Source organism: Mustela nivalis (genome assembly GCF_964662115.1).
Source record: "Mustela nivalis genome assembly, chromosome: 12".
In the NCBI taxonomy this organism is placed as follows: Eukaryota; Metazoa; Chordata; class Mammalia; order Carnivora; family Mustelidae; genus Mustela; species Mustela nivalis.
The window spans coordinates 35,186,983-35,205,236 of record NC_139031.1 but is presented as its reverse complement, the minus strand read 5'-3'; positions in this window follow the sequence as shown (position 1 = coordinate 35,205,236).

The following is an 18,254-nucleotide window of genomic DNA, read 5'->3' as shown; positions in this document are numbered from 1 at the left end:
TTTATGCAGTTAAGGTTTTCCAAAGAACAGCAGAATATTTATTGGTCAGTCTCCTGTGTCTCAGTATTATATTCCTCAAAAGTTGAATTATTGATAGTAAGTCAGGGAAGACATTTTGGTAATTGCTAAAATGCTGAATGTATTTAGACTGACTAACTGTCCCTGTGTTCTGCTGTGGCACCAGCTGACAATGATGAAATCTATAGAAGTAGGACACATTTCCATAACATGAATATTCAGGGTTGGTGATGCAAGAATTATTATTAAACTACTGGGAAGGAACACATTCTCCTTATTATTTGATTGAATACTAAATGCTGCCTTTTAAAAATAATTCAGTATAAACACTTTGATAATGAGAAAAGAGGGATACATGGGAAAAAAAACTCACACATTTCCCCCTGATATGTAAGAAGGAGATTAAATTAAATTTAAAATATATAGCATGTCTAGAGGAACTATTCTGGAATCATTAGCTATATTTTATGTATATCTGTGCTGTATATATCGAAGTATAATATAATAGCTGTCAGAGTAGAGCTTGATTTAAATGCCATATATATATAAATAGAATATGTAAAGAAGCATGTTTAACCATAAATAAAGACCCTTGAAAATTAGTAAAATGCTGACGACAAATAATAATAATTATCACAAAAATAGTATTTGTTAGATGTTGGACATTACCACATTTCTAAGGGAAGATATTTGCTTTTCTGTAAATGACACAGTTTATATTTACCAAAGTGTCCTAGAATCTCTAAAAATCCTAAACACACAATTGAAGCTCCATCATATATGAGTATATCTGGTTCTTCATAGCAAAGATTTTATGTATGAGAAATAGAAAAGAAAGTAAACTGTTTTCACTTATTCACCCATTGAACATGAATTAAACTGTGCATTCCAGGCAGTGCTCTAATCTCACACAAATAAAATAGACACAGAGGCTCCTCTCTTCTAAAACCCATGATCCAATGGAGGTTCCAGCAAATAGACAATTTCAACAAGAAAGGTATGTGTTCTACAATACTTAGAGTCTGTTGTGCTCAAATTCTCTTTCATTTTATTAGTTTATCATTTGTTCAAGCTTCTCTCCCCCAGTCAATTTGGATGGTATTGTCCTTTAAGCCACAGTGGAGTTTGGTACCCTTCTATTTTTCTCTTTCTACCTCCTTCTCCCACATTGAGGGTTTTTAATCACTACCCCAATTTACTAATTGGCTAATGTCTGCCCTTGACTGTTTTCTCCAAGTTGCTCATACCTTTAGACTTTTAGACTTTTCAGTTCCTTCACCTTTTCTTTTTCTTCCCCCTTACCAAAACTAAGCTGTCTAGTGAGTCTCTATTACTGAAGTTCACTCTATCAAATAGTAAAACAAATACATATTCAGTTAAGTCATCTGTTAGGTTTGCCCACTGGCCACCAACAAATATATTCCAGGATCTATGTAGCATTTTATTTTACATGGGAATTCTTAAAGACTACAGAGTTGAGGGGAACAAGGCTAAAATTTCAGGCATGGTCATCAAAAGGTGGAAGAGACATTTTTTGGTCCCTCAGATCACACCATATAGGCAAAGGATAAATGAACAAGAGACTTGGTGAAGCAGGTCAGTGAGAGTCTAGACAACCAGAGAAGTGTCAAAGGCAGTTCTTTCTAGCAAAATGGCCACTCATCCCATACTTTTTCTTCCTCCATTTCTTAAAAGGATACCAGCTTTTTATGGTGCCTGGCAGCATGGTGTATTGGGAAGAATATGGACCTTGGATTCAGACAGTACTCAAATCAGACCCATTTTCTGCAAAAATAAAAATGCATGTGCCAACATCTAGCATACTGCTTGGCTTCAGTTATGGTCTTCAGATCAAGAAGAAGACCATTTTTTTTTTTTATTTTCTTTATTTTCTTCCCTTCATTCCTCCACTAAAAGAGATAATAAGCAGTACCTATTTGCACAAGTCCGTATAAAGAAGCATTGCAGAAAGAATAAAAAGTTTTTCTGGAACTGACCTCTACAAGGCAAATTCAGAAACTGGCAGATCTACATTATTTATTCAAAGAGAGAACTGCATTGTAATCATACTCCTGGATGCACGGGGTAAATGAGTGACAGCTGAACACCTCAGTCACTGTGAGATGGCAACCTGAAATGGGTGCCTCTGAGGGAAGGGGCAGAGACCTCCTCCAAGGTCATACAGAAGCAAGGCAGCAGGCAGCTTGCAGGGGAGGAAACTGGTAGGAAATATGGCTGCAGAGAGGAGTTGCTATGGGATGCTTCTTCTTGACGTGGGGTGACAGTGTGAATATGCTTCAAGTTGTCAGCCACTATGGGTCCTCTCCAAGGAGCCACTCTCAAAACTCTGGTTTTGACCTCATTCTTGAGGCTTTTAAAAAGCAGTACCCTGAAGCTATTTTGTTTGTTTTCTTTTGGTTTAATGGCTTACAACATTACAACATGAGTTTAAGTGACGGAGAGTTTAAGGAAATGGCAAGTCACTGATATAGGCAAAGTTGAAAGGGAAACAGGACTCATGTTAATTTTAGTGATATAACTAATGGCAGAGGTGGCTGAGAGGCTGAGCTTTTTGGCAAGACTAGGGCATTGCTGGTAGGTAGTGTGTGTTCATGTTGAGGTAGCTAGGATAGGATGTAAGCCAGAAACTGTTGTCCTGGTTAGGAAGAGGGGAAACACGATAGAAACCACTTCCTCATTGAGTGGAGTGCCAGGGATAGAAACAAAAGAACTGCTGTAAACTCAGTCATAGCAAAACATCCTTTTTCTCTCCTGCTCCACACAGTTATGGGGACGAACAGCTTTGCCTAATACACTATAGTGAGGAATCTATGGAAAGATGGCATTGGCAATGATTTCAGAGACAAGTAGATTCATTGTGAGTCATTGGACTCAACCTGAACCACTTGGGAGACCAAGAGGACACACTGGACAATCTCTTGGGAATAGAAAGTTCAAAAAAAAAAAAAAAAAGAAATGAGCTACAGAATGGGACAACCGGTAATGTTATCATGAGACAAAATGGGAAGACAAATAGGAAGCAAAATAGGAGGGGAGCAGCAGGCGCTGGGATTAGAGGCAATTCTAGGATAACTTCCAAAGGGTTGGGATGTGCCAATTATAGCTTGATGATAAATCAAGTATTTTAGTTTGATGGTAAATCAAGGGCAGCTTAGTGCTTCCCCCAGTATCCTGGCCCCAGAGCTGCTGTTCTATCAAACACTCTCTTCTTTGGTCTAGGAGTTTCCTGAGTCTGCCTCCCAAGAGTCTGTCTTGGGGGTCAGTAATACCTTCTGAGTAAACCAGAAACTATACCAGAACCAGATGGGAGCTGACTCTAAAGAGTCTTCATGATAACTTCTGTTGGTCACATTCCTTACATCTGGGCTTATATAGATAGAATTTAGATTGGGACTCTTTTCCGTCTTCTTGAGGAATGGAAATCATAACTGCATATTTAAGTTTTTGCTCTTATCATTGCTATTTTATCACAGGCTTTAAAAAATGATCTGTCAGAGCATTTGCTTCTTGACGTTCAGTGTAGACAACCTTATTAAGGACAATGTATCAATAGTATTGTACTATTTTGTAGCATAATTAAAGTAATATCTATGCCTTATATAAGAATATGGAAAATGAGAAGTCATATTTTTGGTACAAATGCAGTGACAGGATATATACTATATGATAATGTACTGATAATATAATATATGATAATGTACTGCTTTTGAAGGACACAATTCAATTTTTGGCACTGAATTGGAGTTGTGATTTGCTAAGTCTAGTGTAGAAAAACTAACTTGTTAGTATAGAGCTGAATGGGAGATCAGTGAGACAGATAAGATTTCCCTAGGTAACATGTTTGGAATGTGTCTCGGTGTAGAACCAGGGCAGTTCGGAGAAGATGAGGAAGCCCAGTAAGAAGAAGGTAAACTGGAAGAGGAATGGAGTAGGCTGCTATCAAGGGTTAAATAATTCTGTTACTCTGATTAGTGAGGAAATGCAGTACTTAAAAAATTTTTCTTAAGGGGAGAAATATCTAGATCCTCCAGGGCAATTCTTTCCCTCTCGCATAAGATCTGCTTATGTCCTTCTGATAGGTTTTGTTTGCCTTTTACTAAATTTCTTGTTTGGGCTTTTTAAACCCCATCCCTGGGAGAAGACTGGTCTTAATAGGTAGAATGACTATTTGGAGGGACTTGGGTTTCATTGGGTAAGTCAGATGACCTACCATGTCCTTCATCACATTCTTGCCACTGACAGTGGATGAAAATTTCTTCTCATGTTGATCCTTGGAACTTCATGGAAACAGGACAGCATCCAAGCATCAACAGAATACTTGCACCAGGGACTTTTAAATTTTTACTGCTCATATCAGTTTGGTAGGGCTGCCACTTAAAAATGCCACACCCTGGGTAACTTAAATAACAGAAATTTACTTTGTCACAGTTCTGGAGGCTGGGAGGCCAAATTCAATGGGCTACTAGGTTTGATTTCTCCTGAGGCCCCTCTCCTTCACTTATGTATGGTCTTCTCTTGCTGCTACAGTGCCTTTTCTCTGTACACATATACCCTTGGTGTTTCTTCTTCTTCTTACAAGGTCACAAATCCTTCTGACCTCATCGAACTTCAGTTACGTGTGTAAAGGTGCTCTTTCCAAATGTAGTCACATTGAGGGATTCAATATATGAATTGGGCACATTTCATTTCAGTCTATAACACTTCTCATGGAGCTTCTGTTGGTGGAAAACATCAGTAGAAATATAGCATGAATAAATTTAAGCCCGATTTGTCTGAGACACTGATATTTTAGGATTGTTAATACTAAGTGTAACTTAGTCTATTCAGATTAACAATCATGGTTTATCATTTTTTGAAATTGAGTAGTAGATTATTGTCCTGTGTACTAAGATAGAACAACTTTTCATAGGCCCCGCACTGCAATACCCTTGCATATAATTAGGTATACCTGACCATCCAGAAAGGATGTTTGAGAAGGTTGATAGTTAGATGAGAAGTATCAATTGGAATTGCAACAGTTGTTAACAACTGTTTATTTAGCACCACTGTGTCAAGCCCTAGCGAGGGGGCGGGGCACATTCACTGTCTCATATCCCAGGGAAAAAGAGATATTAAACAAACACACACATAGGTTATTATTTTATTAAAATCTAGATAAGTGCTAATGAAAGATTATATGTTAGTTTTTATCTTTTCATTTTTGACTTCAGAACTGACTGGTTTCATGTGAATCAGATCTGGTGCATATAGAAATTAGATGATATTTACTATGTGAATGGAGGCAAGCACTGAAAGTGCAGTGTTGTAGGCAAGATAACTGTGAGATTGTATCAGCTCTTTGTGTTGAGATTTAGGAGTCCTTGGCATGTAGGTGTTAACTGAAGTCATGGTAATGAATGATGCCACCCATGATGATGAGACTCATGTTGGGTGAGAAGAAAAAAGAGACAAGAACAAGAGCCCAAGAACATCACTATTTAAAGAACAGGAGGAAAATGAGGTTTATTCAAAATGACTGAGACAGAACCCCTTAGAGATGTAGGAAGAAAGTAATACTACAGAGTTAAATGAAGGAAGTATTTTTTTTAATCCATTTTTTAAATTTAATTTTGTTTTAGTGTTCCAAGATTCATTGTTTATGCACCACACCCAGTGCTCCATGCAAAACGTGCCCTCCATAATACCCACCACCAGGCTCCCCCACCTCCCACCCCCCTGCCTCTTCAGATTGTTTTTCAGAGTCCATAGTCTCTCATGGTTCATCTCCCCCTCCAATTTCCCTCAACTCCCTTCTCTCCATGTTCCCATGTCCTCCATGTTATTTCTTATGCTCCACAAATAAGTGAAACCATATGATAATTGACCCTCTCTGCCTGACTTATTTCACTCAACATAATCTCTTCCAGTCCCGTTCATGAGTATTATGCCTCCATCAGAAAGGATGAAGAAAGTATTTTTGGGAGTAGAAGGGAGTAGACTTCCTTGCCAAGAGTTAATTAATATGAAAACTAGAATGTGCACTTGAGGTTTAGCAACAAGAAGTCATTAGTGACTTTAATAAAAGTGGTTTCAATAGAGTGGTGAAGATACATTCAACACGTTGAGATACGAATAGGAGTTGCATAAATGGCTTTGGGAATGTATATGTATCTTAAAAATGGGGCTGTAAGAGGAGTGAGGCAAAGTGATGGTTGAGAAGAAATAGAAATGGGAAGGGTGAATTTTTACATTTTAAATTAGAAAAAGCAAATATAAATTCTAATGAGAGGGGATAAAACACAAGGAGGAGAAGATGTGGGAGAGAGAGTATAATCTGTAGAACTGGGTCCTAACCTGTTAGGGGCAGATAAGGAAAGGTAAATATTGTCAAGAAGAAAGACTTCTCTTCTACTGTTACAGTAGGGAAGGATGAGCATCTGTCTTCAGTGTGGGTCCCCAGGTCCTGGGATTAGGCCCCACATTGGGTCTCCCTGCTCAGCGAAGGGGACTGCTGCTTCTCCCTCTCCCTCTGCTGTCCCACTTATGCTCTTTCTCTCGCTCTATCAAATAAATAAATAAAATCTTAAAAAAAAAATGTGAGCAAAACCTTCTAGGTCATTAGAGTGTGAGCAAAACCTTCTCTACTTGGAGATCCAGTGGGTGATTTGCCACATTCTTTTCCCTCTGCCAAAGTGATTAATAGCATTCCAAACAGTGGCTGCTCCATTAGCCAGGATCCTGAGTGACGACAGTGCAGAATAGATATAGGTGATCTACAGTAGACATACAGCTTGACCAAAAAATAAACCTTATTTTTTTGTTTGTTTTTTGAGCTACTTCGATTTTAGGATTGCTTTTTAATGCAGCGTAATTGTGGCATGTATTCTCTCTGAGAAGCCAGAAGAGATGTCCTTCTAAGCTGAGCTGTAAAGTGAAATTGTTATTTATTTTAAAGTCTTTCTAGCTTATCAACCACATTATTTTACACATTTGGTTGGAAGCAGAAGAAATGACTGACATGTTCATTTATTTTAGCATCTTAATTTTTCTTCATATAGAAGCAGTAGTGACTCATATCAACACAAAACAGCCTTTTTGAAATCTGTAGAAGAGATAAGTTGTACTGAGTAGGTTTGGTGTTTGTTTGTTTGTTTTTGAGAGAGCATACATGTGTGAACTAGGAGAGAAAGGGGCCGTGGGAGAGGGAGAGAGAGGCTCCTAAGCAGTCTTTACACCCAGCACAGAGCCAACACAGAGCTCCATCTCAGGACCCTGAGATCATGACCCAAGCCAAAATCAAGAGTTGGATGCTTAGGGGCGCCTGGGTGGCTCAGTGGGTTAAGCCTCTGCCTTCAGCTCGGGTCATGATCTCAGGGTCCTTGGATCGAGCCCCACATTGGGCTCCCTGCTCAGCAGGGAGCCTGCTTCCTCCACTCTCTCTGCCTGCCTCTCTGCCTACTTGTGACTCTGTCTGTCAAATAAATAAATAAAATCTTAAAAAAAAAAAAAAGTTGCATGCTTAACTGACTCAGCCACCCAGGGACCCCAGTATTGAGTAGTGTTAGAGTAAAGGACAAGCAGTAAAGCAAAGTTTGATTGCTAAAAACCTACCTTGGAATATCCTCTTCCTAAATTACCATAGAATAAAAAGGTAAAAGTATTGCATGGTATGACATACAAAGTGAGGGAAGGACTTGTGAGTTTCCTGAAGACATCAAGAAGACTTGCTTTTCTACCAATAACATCAAGGCACAGTTAGGGATTTAAGGACACGGAGAAAGACAGTGGAAGACCAGAGCTTGATTCATGATAAAAATATGTGAGAGCTAGTGTTGTGTTTTTGTTTTTTAAGCTAGTGGTTTTATAAAATCTTTTAAATAGGTAGCTAGTGTCCAGTTAAAAACAATTTGAATACATAGAATTGCATATACATAATATATGCATATTCATAATATATGAATATTTATATATTAATACACACACATATAATAAGGATTTGTTAAGAGGCTTTTTTGTATTTATTCTACTTCAGTTTAGCAAGATTTTTAAAAAATTCCTAAATGAAAATCTTGCAAGAAGGAAGAGAAATAAAAATTTCCTTTACATTAAACTCAGACAATACCCAGAATCATGCTTTATATGTTTAGTTGCTCAGATTGTTTAGAAATGAATGAAAAAAAGAATTGTGCGTTTTCTTTTACTCTCCAGTTTTTTAGCTCAGAAGAAATTCTAGGCCAAGAGATTGCTACAGCTTAGAATCTCAGAGATGTTTTGAATGAATTTGGGTAGGTTCGGAGACCTCTTACTAAAGCTGGAATTTATAATAATATTTGCACAAAATAGGAATAGATAAGCAAGTCAGTTTGCCAGGAAGAAATATATTTTATTCTAATTGTTTGGAAATACCCCATACAGCTCCAAATTTTATGCAAAATGATGATGAACTTCAATCAAGAATGGGAATGCCAGCGTATCCTGCTTATATTTCAGTGTGGCAGTTGGTATTTGGCTCATCCAGTCTTTATTTGGTGAAGGGTAATAGTTGTTAAAAATAGAAATAAAACAAAGCAAAATAAATGAATCAGCAGCAACATGAAACACATATCAAACCATCTGAAATACACCAAAATTATTGGCCCTATATTTACAAGTCCAGGGTGTTTTGGGCTTCACAGTTGCCTCGATGCATGTTCTTTTTATTCTCCTTTCTTCACTCCCCTTTCCTCTATGTTCATGGAATGTTCTCAGGCTTTAAGCAATATGAAGACCATAGTTCCTGGCTTTATAATCACCCAGAGAAACATTCCAAGGGAGAAGAATAAATGCTTGTATACCATGGTCATCTGATAGTCTGAATTAATAATAGAGCCTAGGAAAATGGAATGTTCTCTTTGGTTTAAGCTATGTAAGTCACATCAGGGCTGATTTTTATGTGCTGCTTGTGGAAGGGCTACCTGACAGAAAGAAGGGAGGAGTGAATGGATGTTGGTTACAGTCAGGCAACAGCAGTCTCCACAACATCTATTTGTGTGATGGACACAGCCTTTGTTACTTTCTCTGCTTGTGCTAAGTTTTGTTGTAGCCCATTTAAGTGTTATTCTAGCAGCTGAGTTCAGCTAGAGAGTCAAGGCAGTGATTTGATTGGGAACCCTTTGAGAGACTAATTTATATAAATATACTTAATTTTATTGCTAAGGAACACATTTCTCAGTCCTTCCCTCTCTTCTAAGGAAGGTTGCAAAGTGCTCAAAGTTATTTGCTGCAAAGGGAACTTTCATAAGTAGTTAATGAAGTTTAAGTGTCTGAACTGCAGGGTATTTGATTATTGGGAAATCTTGATTAACCTAAAACTCTTTCTTGGCTCTCTTACTCTATCATTAAAGGCATATCCTCATTGGTCAATTTATCTCCACTGATATTGATCTCACTCTATGTATTTTTGGACCTACCAGGTCCTCATTGTGGAAAGGAGAAGCAGTACAACCCTTTCCACTCCTCTTTATTTCCCTTACATATACAAGGTTTTTCCACACGGGGCTCATTGATTTTTAAAGCACCACAAGACCAAGTGGAATATATTTTATTTGAGATATGATTATGTTTTCTTATCATTTATCCATTTTTTTCCACTAAGGTTACCTTTTTCTTTTAAAAAAATTTTATTTAGGGGCGCCTGGGTGGCTCAGTGGGTTGGGCCTCTGCCTTTGGCTCAGGTCATGATCCCAGGGTGCTGGGATCTAGCCCCGCATGTGACTCTCTACTCAGTGGGGAGCCTGCTTCCTTCTCTCTCTCTGTCAGCCTCTCTGCCTACTTGTGATCTCTCTGTCCAATAAATAAAAAAAAAAATAAAAAAAAATTTATTTAAATTCAATGAGCCAACATATAGTGCATCATTATTTTCAGATGTAGTGTTCAGTAATTCATCAGTTGTGTATAACACCCAGTGGTCATCACATCACGTGCCCTTCTTAATGCCCATCACCCAATTATCCCATCCCCCCGCCTACCTCCCCTCCAGCAACCCTCAGTTTGTTTCCTATAGTTAAGTGTCTCTCATGGATTTTCTCCCTCTCTGATGACTTCCTGTTCAGTTTTCCCTGCCTTTCCCTAGGTTACCCTTTTTATAGGCAACAGGATTTGACACATTTGCTTCACCTATAGTATCACGTCCTTGGCATGTGTGGGAAGTCTGTGTGGATCAGACATAGCTTGATTGTTGTTTCACATTTTTCTCAGCTTTACCTGTGATTCCAACTGGAGAACAGTTGCTAGAAGACTCCCATCTCTGTTATGTTGTCCGTGCCTCATCTCAAAGATGAGCTGTCTGTCTCTTGCTTTCTGCCTTGGGGATTTTTCAGGTCCACTTGGCACACATGTAGATGTGGGGAAATTAATACCCCATCAGGGAAACAATCAATAGGCACTGGGATATGATAGCTAAATGTTTCTGCCTCTCATTCCTTAGGTAAGCACTTGTAAACTTTATTCTAAATAACACCGTGAAGGTCCCTGCAGAATTGAACAGCTGTTGGCTACAGTGTTGGTCAACTCAATAAAGCATTCTTTCAAAAAAGACAAAAAATTGAGGCATAACTCACATATAACTTCATAATCTTACACATATAGCTTTATGAGTGCATATATACATATCCATGGAACCATCACCAAGTTTAAGATATAGAATATTTTGAGCACCTCAGAAGGTTAGCTTATACACCCTCTGTTTCTGAATTTTAAAATATATTCATACTGTATATCTTGACCTCGGTCTGACTTCTCACATGCAATAGTATGCCAGTGAGGTTCACCTATATTGTAGGTTAGTGGCTGGTTCTTTTCACTGTTGTGTAGTGTTCCACATCAAACCATTCACTAAGGATTGTTATATTGGCATTCTTTTCTTTCCTGTTTTACTCTCCCTGGTTCTTCACTCCTATTAATTGGAATCACATCCAAAATAAACTACCATCACCCACTTTTCCTCTTTTCATACCTCTCTTACAGGCTCCCAGGGCTTCTGGGTTATTAATTTGCTAGGAGACAGGTATTCTTATTTAGCTCTGTTCTTTACTTGATATTTGGTACTGGGGTTCAAGTTTCCTCATCTATAAAATATGAGGCTCTCTGGAATATGTTCTGGTCTCAAATTTTGGCAATTCAGATCTGTAGTTTAAGAGAGGTCCTCTTAAACTACCTGTGATTCCAACTGGAGAACAGTTGGAATCCCTTCCCCCTACTAGGGAAGGTGATGCTCAACTAATGGAAACTTGTGCATGGTAGAATTTCATGCACAAGAGATCATGGGGTGAGAGACAGTATTCTTATACAGAGATCTTCCTGGTACCCTGAAGTCTCATCACCTGAAGTTGTCTACTTTGTGGATTCTCCTGAGCTAAGTCAGACTCATCTGCAAACAAATCACCAGATGGAGAAATCAGCAATTCAGTGTAAGGCACAGTTAGAAGGAGGCAAAGATCCTGGAATGGAAGATCAGTGCAGAGTCTGTGGATTGCTTAATTTTATTTTCCCTTTTTTTCTGAGGTTAATTAAAACTGTGAACCATTTCTGAGATGATTTATGTGGCAAAATGTATCTAAAATAAACTCATATATTATAAGGGTATGATGACTGAACTTACCTGAGATTTTAGGAGAAAAAATCTCTGATGGGTGGCCCCACCTCTCCCCCCATTCTGTGTTTCACATTAGATCAGGTAACTCATTCTAACTATTATAAATTACACAGCCATTTTATTAATTGATTTTATATTTCATTTGTGGATGTCACCAAGGTTTGCTCTTACTTGATGACATTGTTTCCATGGTAACTAATACATTTTAAATTATGAAAAATGTAAAAAGTAGAAAAGGTCAATTAGACATACATAACTTCAATTAATATATAAATGTTTGAAGCTATAGATGTAAAATACAATTTTTCAAAAGTGAACAAAATGTTCCAACAATTGTGATTGAACCGGTGGATGGTGCATATACTGGTGATAAATCTGTACTGTGTTACACAAATTATTTGACCATGCTACACTTCAAGCTTTTATATAAATGATAAAAGAGATAATCTTACAATCAGCCATCAAGTAGTCATGTATTATCTAAGTGTTTCCTGCCCCTCTTCTCTTATTTTTCTGCCACTTCATTCTTTTTTGGCGTTCTATTATTAAAAAAAAAAGAAGAAAAAAAAGGAGAAAAAAAAAGGAAAAGAAAATAAAATTAGATAGTGTTCATTTTTCTTTTCAATAGCTCTGTCTATGATGATACATTAATTAATTTGTTTATGTAGGATTTATTTCTTGAGTACAAGTCAAGAACTAGTGCATGTTTAGATACCATAGATACAAAGATGTATAGTTTTTGACCATCTATTGGAAATATAGAAAATTAACAGATAATTGCAATTGGGTAAAAAAAGCCATTCAAAGTTGTTCCTTTCTGCATTTTTGCTTTTGTTGCTATAATCGAATGACCAAGGAAGTGATAGAGCCTCCAGAATATTTAGAGAAATACTTATAGTTACTAATTAAGTATAAAATGCAAACTTACTGAATTAAAGAGCTGTTTAAGATACTGCAATTCAAAAAAGGAAGAAAGCTGAATTTGATTATGGGGTTTCATTTAATTCTCTTCATGTGATGGTTCCTCCAATATTACTAACTATAGGACTATTTACCTAAAAGTTGCCAGAATAGGCTTCCAATATAGAAAACACTGTTTTCTTAAGTGGGATTGTTAGAGAAAGTCATGCTTTTTGCCAGGGTCATCTCTACTGCCAAGGCTAAACCTAAAGTAGCTGATATCTGTGGTGGTCTGCTCCCCATACTTCCTTTTCTGGGAAACAAGTCCTTCCTGGAAGTGGAATTTGGGTAGTGCATCTCCATGGTACTGCACTTACTATCACTGTCTCAGTTTCACCTGATGGTTTTTCCTTATTTCCTAGACATCTAAACCTTTTCAAGTTCTTAGTCTTTGGACCTCTTCTACAATAATGCCCCTGGCAATTTGATCCTATCTTGTGTTTTTGAATACCACCTATGCTCTGACCAATCTTAAATTTATGTCTCCAATTTAGACCTCTTCCCTGAAGTTCAGGATCATTAATATTGAGTTGCCTCCAGACATCCCCACTTGGGTACCTAATGGGCATCTGAACTTTGTATAGTATTAAACTTTTGATACTTCTTTTCCTCCCACCCCAGGCCTATTCCTCCCATAGTCTTCTCCATCTCAGTAAATTAACAGTTTCCTTCTTTCAGTTTCTCAGGTCAAAAATCTTGATTCCTCTCTATTTTTCATACCCCATATCCAATCCCCAATCCATCAGCAAATCAATTGGTTCTACCTTTAAAATATATCCAGAATTTCATAGCTTTTTGCTATCTTGTCTGCTACCACCTTGGGCCATTTTATCATAATTTTTTTTTTTTGCATTTCATTATGACAATGCCCTCCTGAATAGTTGATTTCCCTTTGTGTGCCTTTAACTTCCTTCTCAGCATAGTAGCCAGAGTGATATTATTAAACATATTATTACATATATTAACATATTACTAAATATATTATAACATATATAAACATATTATAACATATATTAAAACATAAGCCAGATCATGTACCTCTTCCAATGGCTTCCCATTCAGAGAAGAAACCAGCCATCATACTACCAGGCCCTATAGGAATGGGACCCCTTCTTCTTACCTTTCTGATGTATTCCCACTCTTTCCCTTGCTTCCTCTACTGCAGCCAGCCTGGCCTCTTTCTTGTTTCTCAATTAGGCAAAGCACTTTCCTGCTTGAGGACATACATGCTCATTGTTCCTTTTGTCTAGAAAGCTCTTCTCTGGATTTATGTATGTATACTCATCATTTCTTTTATGCCTTTAATCAAATGTCACCTTCTTAGAGAGATCTTTTCTGTTATTTATAAAATATCAACCCTCACTCCCCCCACACAGTCCTCTGACCATCTACTTTATATTCTATATTTATTATCAGGATTGAATATAGTCTAATTTTACTTATTTATTTAGTTATTCTCCGTTTCCCCAATAAAATAAGATCAGTAGAACATGAGTGCAGAAAATATCTGCTTTGTTCACTGCTAGTTCCCAGGCTTCTAGAACAATAGTATTTAGTAAGAGCTCAAAAACTGTTTTTTGAATGACTGAATGAATATAGGGTGAAAAAGACAGACTGTGTCCCTACCTTCAGGAAACTTATACTTGGGAAACTGATAGCTAATAAGCAAGTGATTGTAATGAAAAAAAAAAAAACATTATTTCAGATGTATTGGCAAGATTGTGTAGGTCAAGAGGCACATTGCTATTCTAGTCCATTTAGAGCAGAATGTAATCTCAGGCCATATTTTATGTAACTGACACAATATTTTTAAAGATTGACTTTGAATGTTCTGAGATGGGGGGGCCCTCTCCAGTTGATCTCCCACTCCTCATTATATTACACTTCAGAGAATTTTTATATTAAACTTACCTGCTTGGAGCATATTGGTGTATAAGTCAGCAAACATTGATTTAGAATTTTCCAAAGATATGGAGAGTCCCTAAAATGTGGAGAAGTATGTATGCTGAACCTGAGGTCTTATAAGTGTTAGTGTGAATCACGATACTTAATCTTAAATATTAATGCTATTTTTATGATTTCAAAATATACTGGATAAAGTGTCATATCCTATACTTTTATAAAAGTCAGAGCAATTTTACATGAATGCATGTCTGACTGCTGTATTTTTAGGAGGTAGATATGTGAATCAAAATGGCAAAACCATATACTATTCCAAAAATGTTAGAGTTTTTAAATAGACATATTTGAAATGGTCTTTTTTTTTTCTTCTCTTCTCATTTTTGGGAGTGAGCTGTATGGAAGTGGAGGTTAGCATAGTTTGTGATATAACAAATACCAACACTGTAGTGCTCATCTTCATCAGGCCCTGGCCTTATTACACAAGCAACTAGCTTTGTGGATAGCAAGGCAGCATGACCTAGAATTTAGGAGTGTAGATTCTGGAGTCAGGCTTATGGACTTTGAATTCAGGCTTCCCCAGTTACCAGCTGGTTAACTGTGAGAAGTTACTCAATCTCTGTGTCTTAATTCCCTTCTTTGTAAAATGGGAATGATAATAGTACCTACTTGGTAGGGTTGTTATGAAAATCAAATAAGCTAATTTATATGAAGCACTTATAATAGTGTTTGACATTCAGTAATTTCAAAATAAATGTTACCGCTGTTACCATTCTTACAATAATTATAGAATAGCCAAGAAAATCCTGGAAGTTGTTAAACTTTTCTAAACACAAGATATACTGATCACTCATGTTGCTTTTAGGAAGAAGGTAGAATATAGAACAATAATTTTATGGTTGACAAAAACATTATTAAGGCTGATGGTATTTAACTTAACAATGTGGGTGTGAATTTATGGAAGTTGAAAAAAGAAACGTGACTTTTTTAAGATGCCAAAAGAAGTTTTATAAATTTGCCTATTTTTAAGATCTTACAATTGGCTGCTTTTAGACAAACGTATCTAGCAGCCTAAATAAAATACTTCCAAAAGCAATTTTATTATAATTTTAAAAGGAGGATTCCATAAATCAATATAAAATTCCTCAAGTTGCTGGGATCTTTTGTGTCCCACTTATTGAGCCTTTGGTAATATCAAGTTGGGTGATGAGGGGTGCCTGGGTGGCTCAGTCATTCAACATCTGCCTTCTGCTTGGTTCATGATCCTGGGGTTCTGGGATCCAGACCTGTGTCAGGCTCCCTGCTCAGCGGGGAGCCTGCTTCTCCCTCTCCCACTCTGCCTGCTTGTGTTCCTTCTCTCACTGTGTCTCTGTCAAGGAAATAAAATCTTAAAAAACAACAACAAAAAATTGGTGATTAAGCTTTTGGCAATGGCTCCTCTCATAGGGTACAACATTTTACTCCATACCTCAAGAACAGTGGAACAGCAAGATCTTGGAGGAGTACAGTGGAGCTAACTGCTAGAGGGAAACTCCAATTTCTCTCCTGCTCTTGAGGACATAGCTGCCTGTGGAGAATGTGAATAAGTTAGCTGACTATTTCCAGGCTTGGGAAATGGAAATTAACCCTGACATCTAATTTTGTTCATGTTTGCCTGTCTTCTTTCTTTCTAGTCTAGATCTACTGAGAACAGATTTGGGGGCCTGCTGGGGAGGAGTGGCTGTCTCACAAGCCTGGATCATAGTAAATCAGTCAGAATGAAAGAGGAGGTATATTACTGCCTCTTCAGAGATACGAATTTGTCTATGTATCTCTTGCCAACATTTAAACTTTTAGAATCAAGTATTTCCAGGCATGTGTGTGTGTGTGTGTGTGTGTTTATATTTGTATTTTAACCCACTGAGACACCCAGGTGCCCCTATATATTTGTATTTTAAAACATTCAAACAATTAGCTAAAGTTTTTTTCTCTATTTTTCTTAAACAGCTCTTATTTATTGTGATGTTTTTCATTTTTTATTTAAGATGAAGACTAACCAATATAACATACCCATGTTAGCTAATGAACAATTAATTACATCATGTAGTTGAGGGGAGTAGTTATACTAACACCTTAGTAAACATTTACAGTTTACAAGGCAAGGCTCTTTTCTCAGGGAATCTACACAGCAGCTAGTTAAAGTAGGCACTACTATTAACTATGTAATAATCAAGAAAACTGAGGCTTCGATGCACTCATTGTTTTAAATACACAGCTAGAAGATACCCTGTGAAGATTTGAACTCCAATATTTTTGATTTCTAGAGTTTTCTCACGTAATCACTTGTTTCTCAGTAAAAATGCCAAGATAGATGTAGGTCAAGAAATGAACACCATACCACAAATTGGTTAGGACTGAAAAATGTTATCTACAATGTAAGAAAGAAAAGGAATTCTTATTAGGGTTAAAGTAAAAGTTAAGGTTCAAAGGATAATTGTGTTTCCTGAATATTTCTATACAATAGAGATTTGTCTATGTGGAAGTGTATAGCTCAATTCTGTAGGAATTTCTGTAGGAAAGCTTAAGATAAGGAAGGAAAAATAGTGGGGATTTAAAGATAATTCTATTATTATTTGTGCATTTGTTCCTATATGGAAATGTATTCTACTCACATAATTTTTAATCCATGGGTTGTTCATTTCTTAATTTTCATGGTTAAATACAACCTAACATTTGCAAATAAATTAATGCTTTACTTATACAGGATACCACTATTTCAGGATGTTTTTGAATGTTCTTTTCTCTCCATTTTCCTACCTGCCTGTTTGCCATGTTGTAGCCCTATCCCTCTTCCCTCCAAGGTGTTTTGTGACAGTGTTATTAGTCAACTTGTATTGATCAGGTTGAGAAAGGCCATACAACGTCCCCAAAGTGCAAAAGCAACAACAGCAAACCATTCACAGGTAAAATCTCTCTCTACTTTGATTCTCAAAGCCTAGCATTTTAGGCCAGAGACTTTACATGTATGCATTAGCACAGAGAAATAGAATCTGAGGATTGTGGCTAGTACATTTTAGTGTGTGATTTCAGCTTCTAATCAACTTAAAATTTTTTTTTCCTCCTCTGCTAGTAGAGGAGAAGAAAAGAATGGTTAGAGCATTTAGAAAAATTTAAATTAATAGTCACTTGTGAAAATGAAATAATGCAGATACACCCTGTTCCTCCCCTCTCATGCCACAGTTTCATTCTTCAAATGGAGTCTACCTTAATGGTTCATAAATACCTTTCTAGACTTCTAAGCATAAACCACCACAAGCTTGTTAGTTTCTTTTTATTACAAAAATGGAATCATACTGTACATCATTTGCAACTAGTTTTCCATTTACTCAAAGCTATGTGAGCCTCATTCTTTTAAGTGACTACATAGTACTATATAATATGTGCAAAGATTTATCTTGTCATCCCCTTTTTATCATAATTCAGGTTGTTTTCAGTTTTGCTATTAGAAACAAAGCTTAAAGGGGCATCCTCCTACTCTGAGAGCTGGTGTAAATATTTCTATAGTGTAGATTTCTAGAAGTTCAATTAGAGTGAAAGATACTTGCATTTAAAATTCAAGTATTGCCAAAATCCCTTCCTGAAATATTATCTTAATTGTTTGGTCCAGAACAATATAAATGAGAGTCACCTGTTTTTGCCATATTCTCACCATCTGATTATCAATCTTGAAAAATGTCAGTGTAACAGGTGGAGCATGGCACCTTAA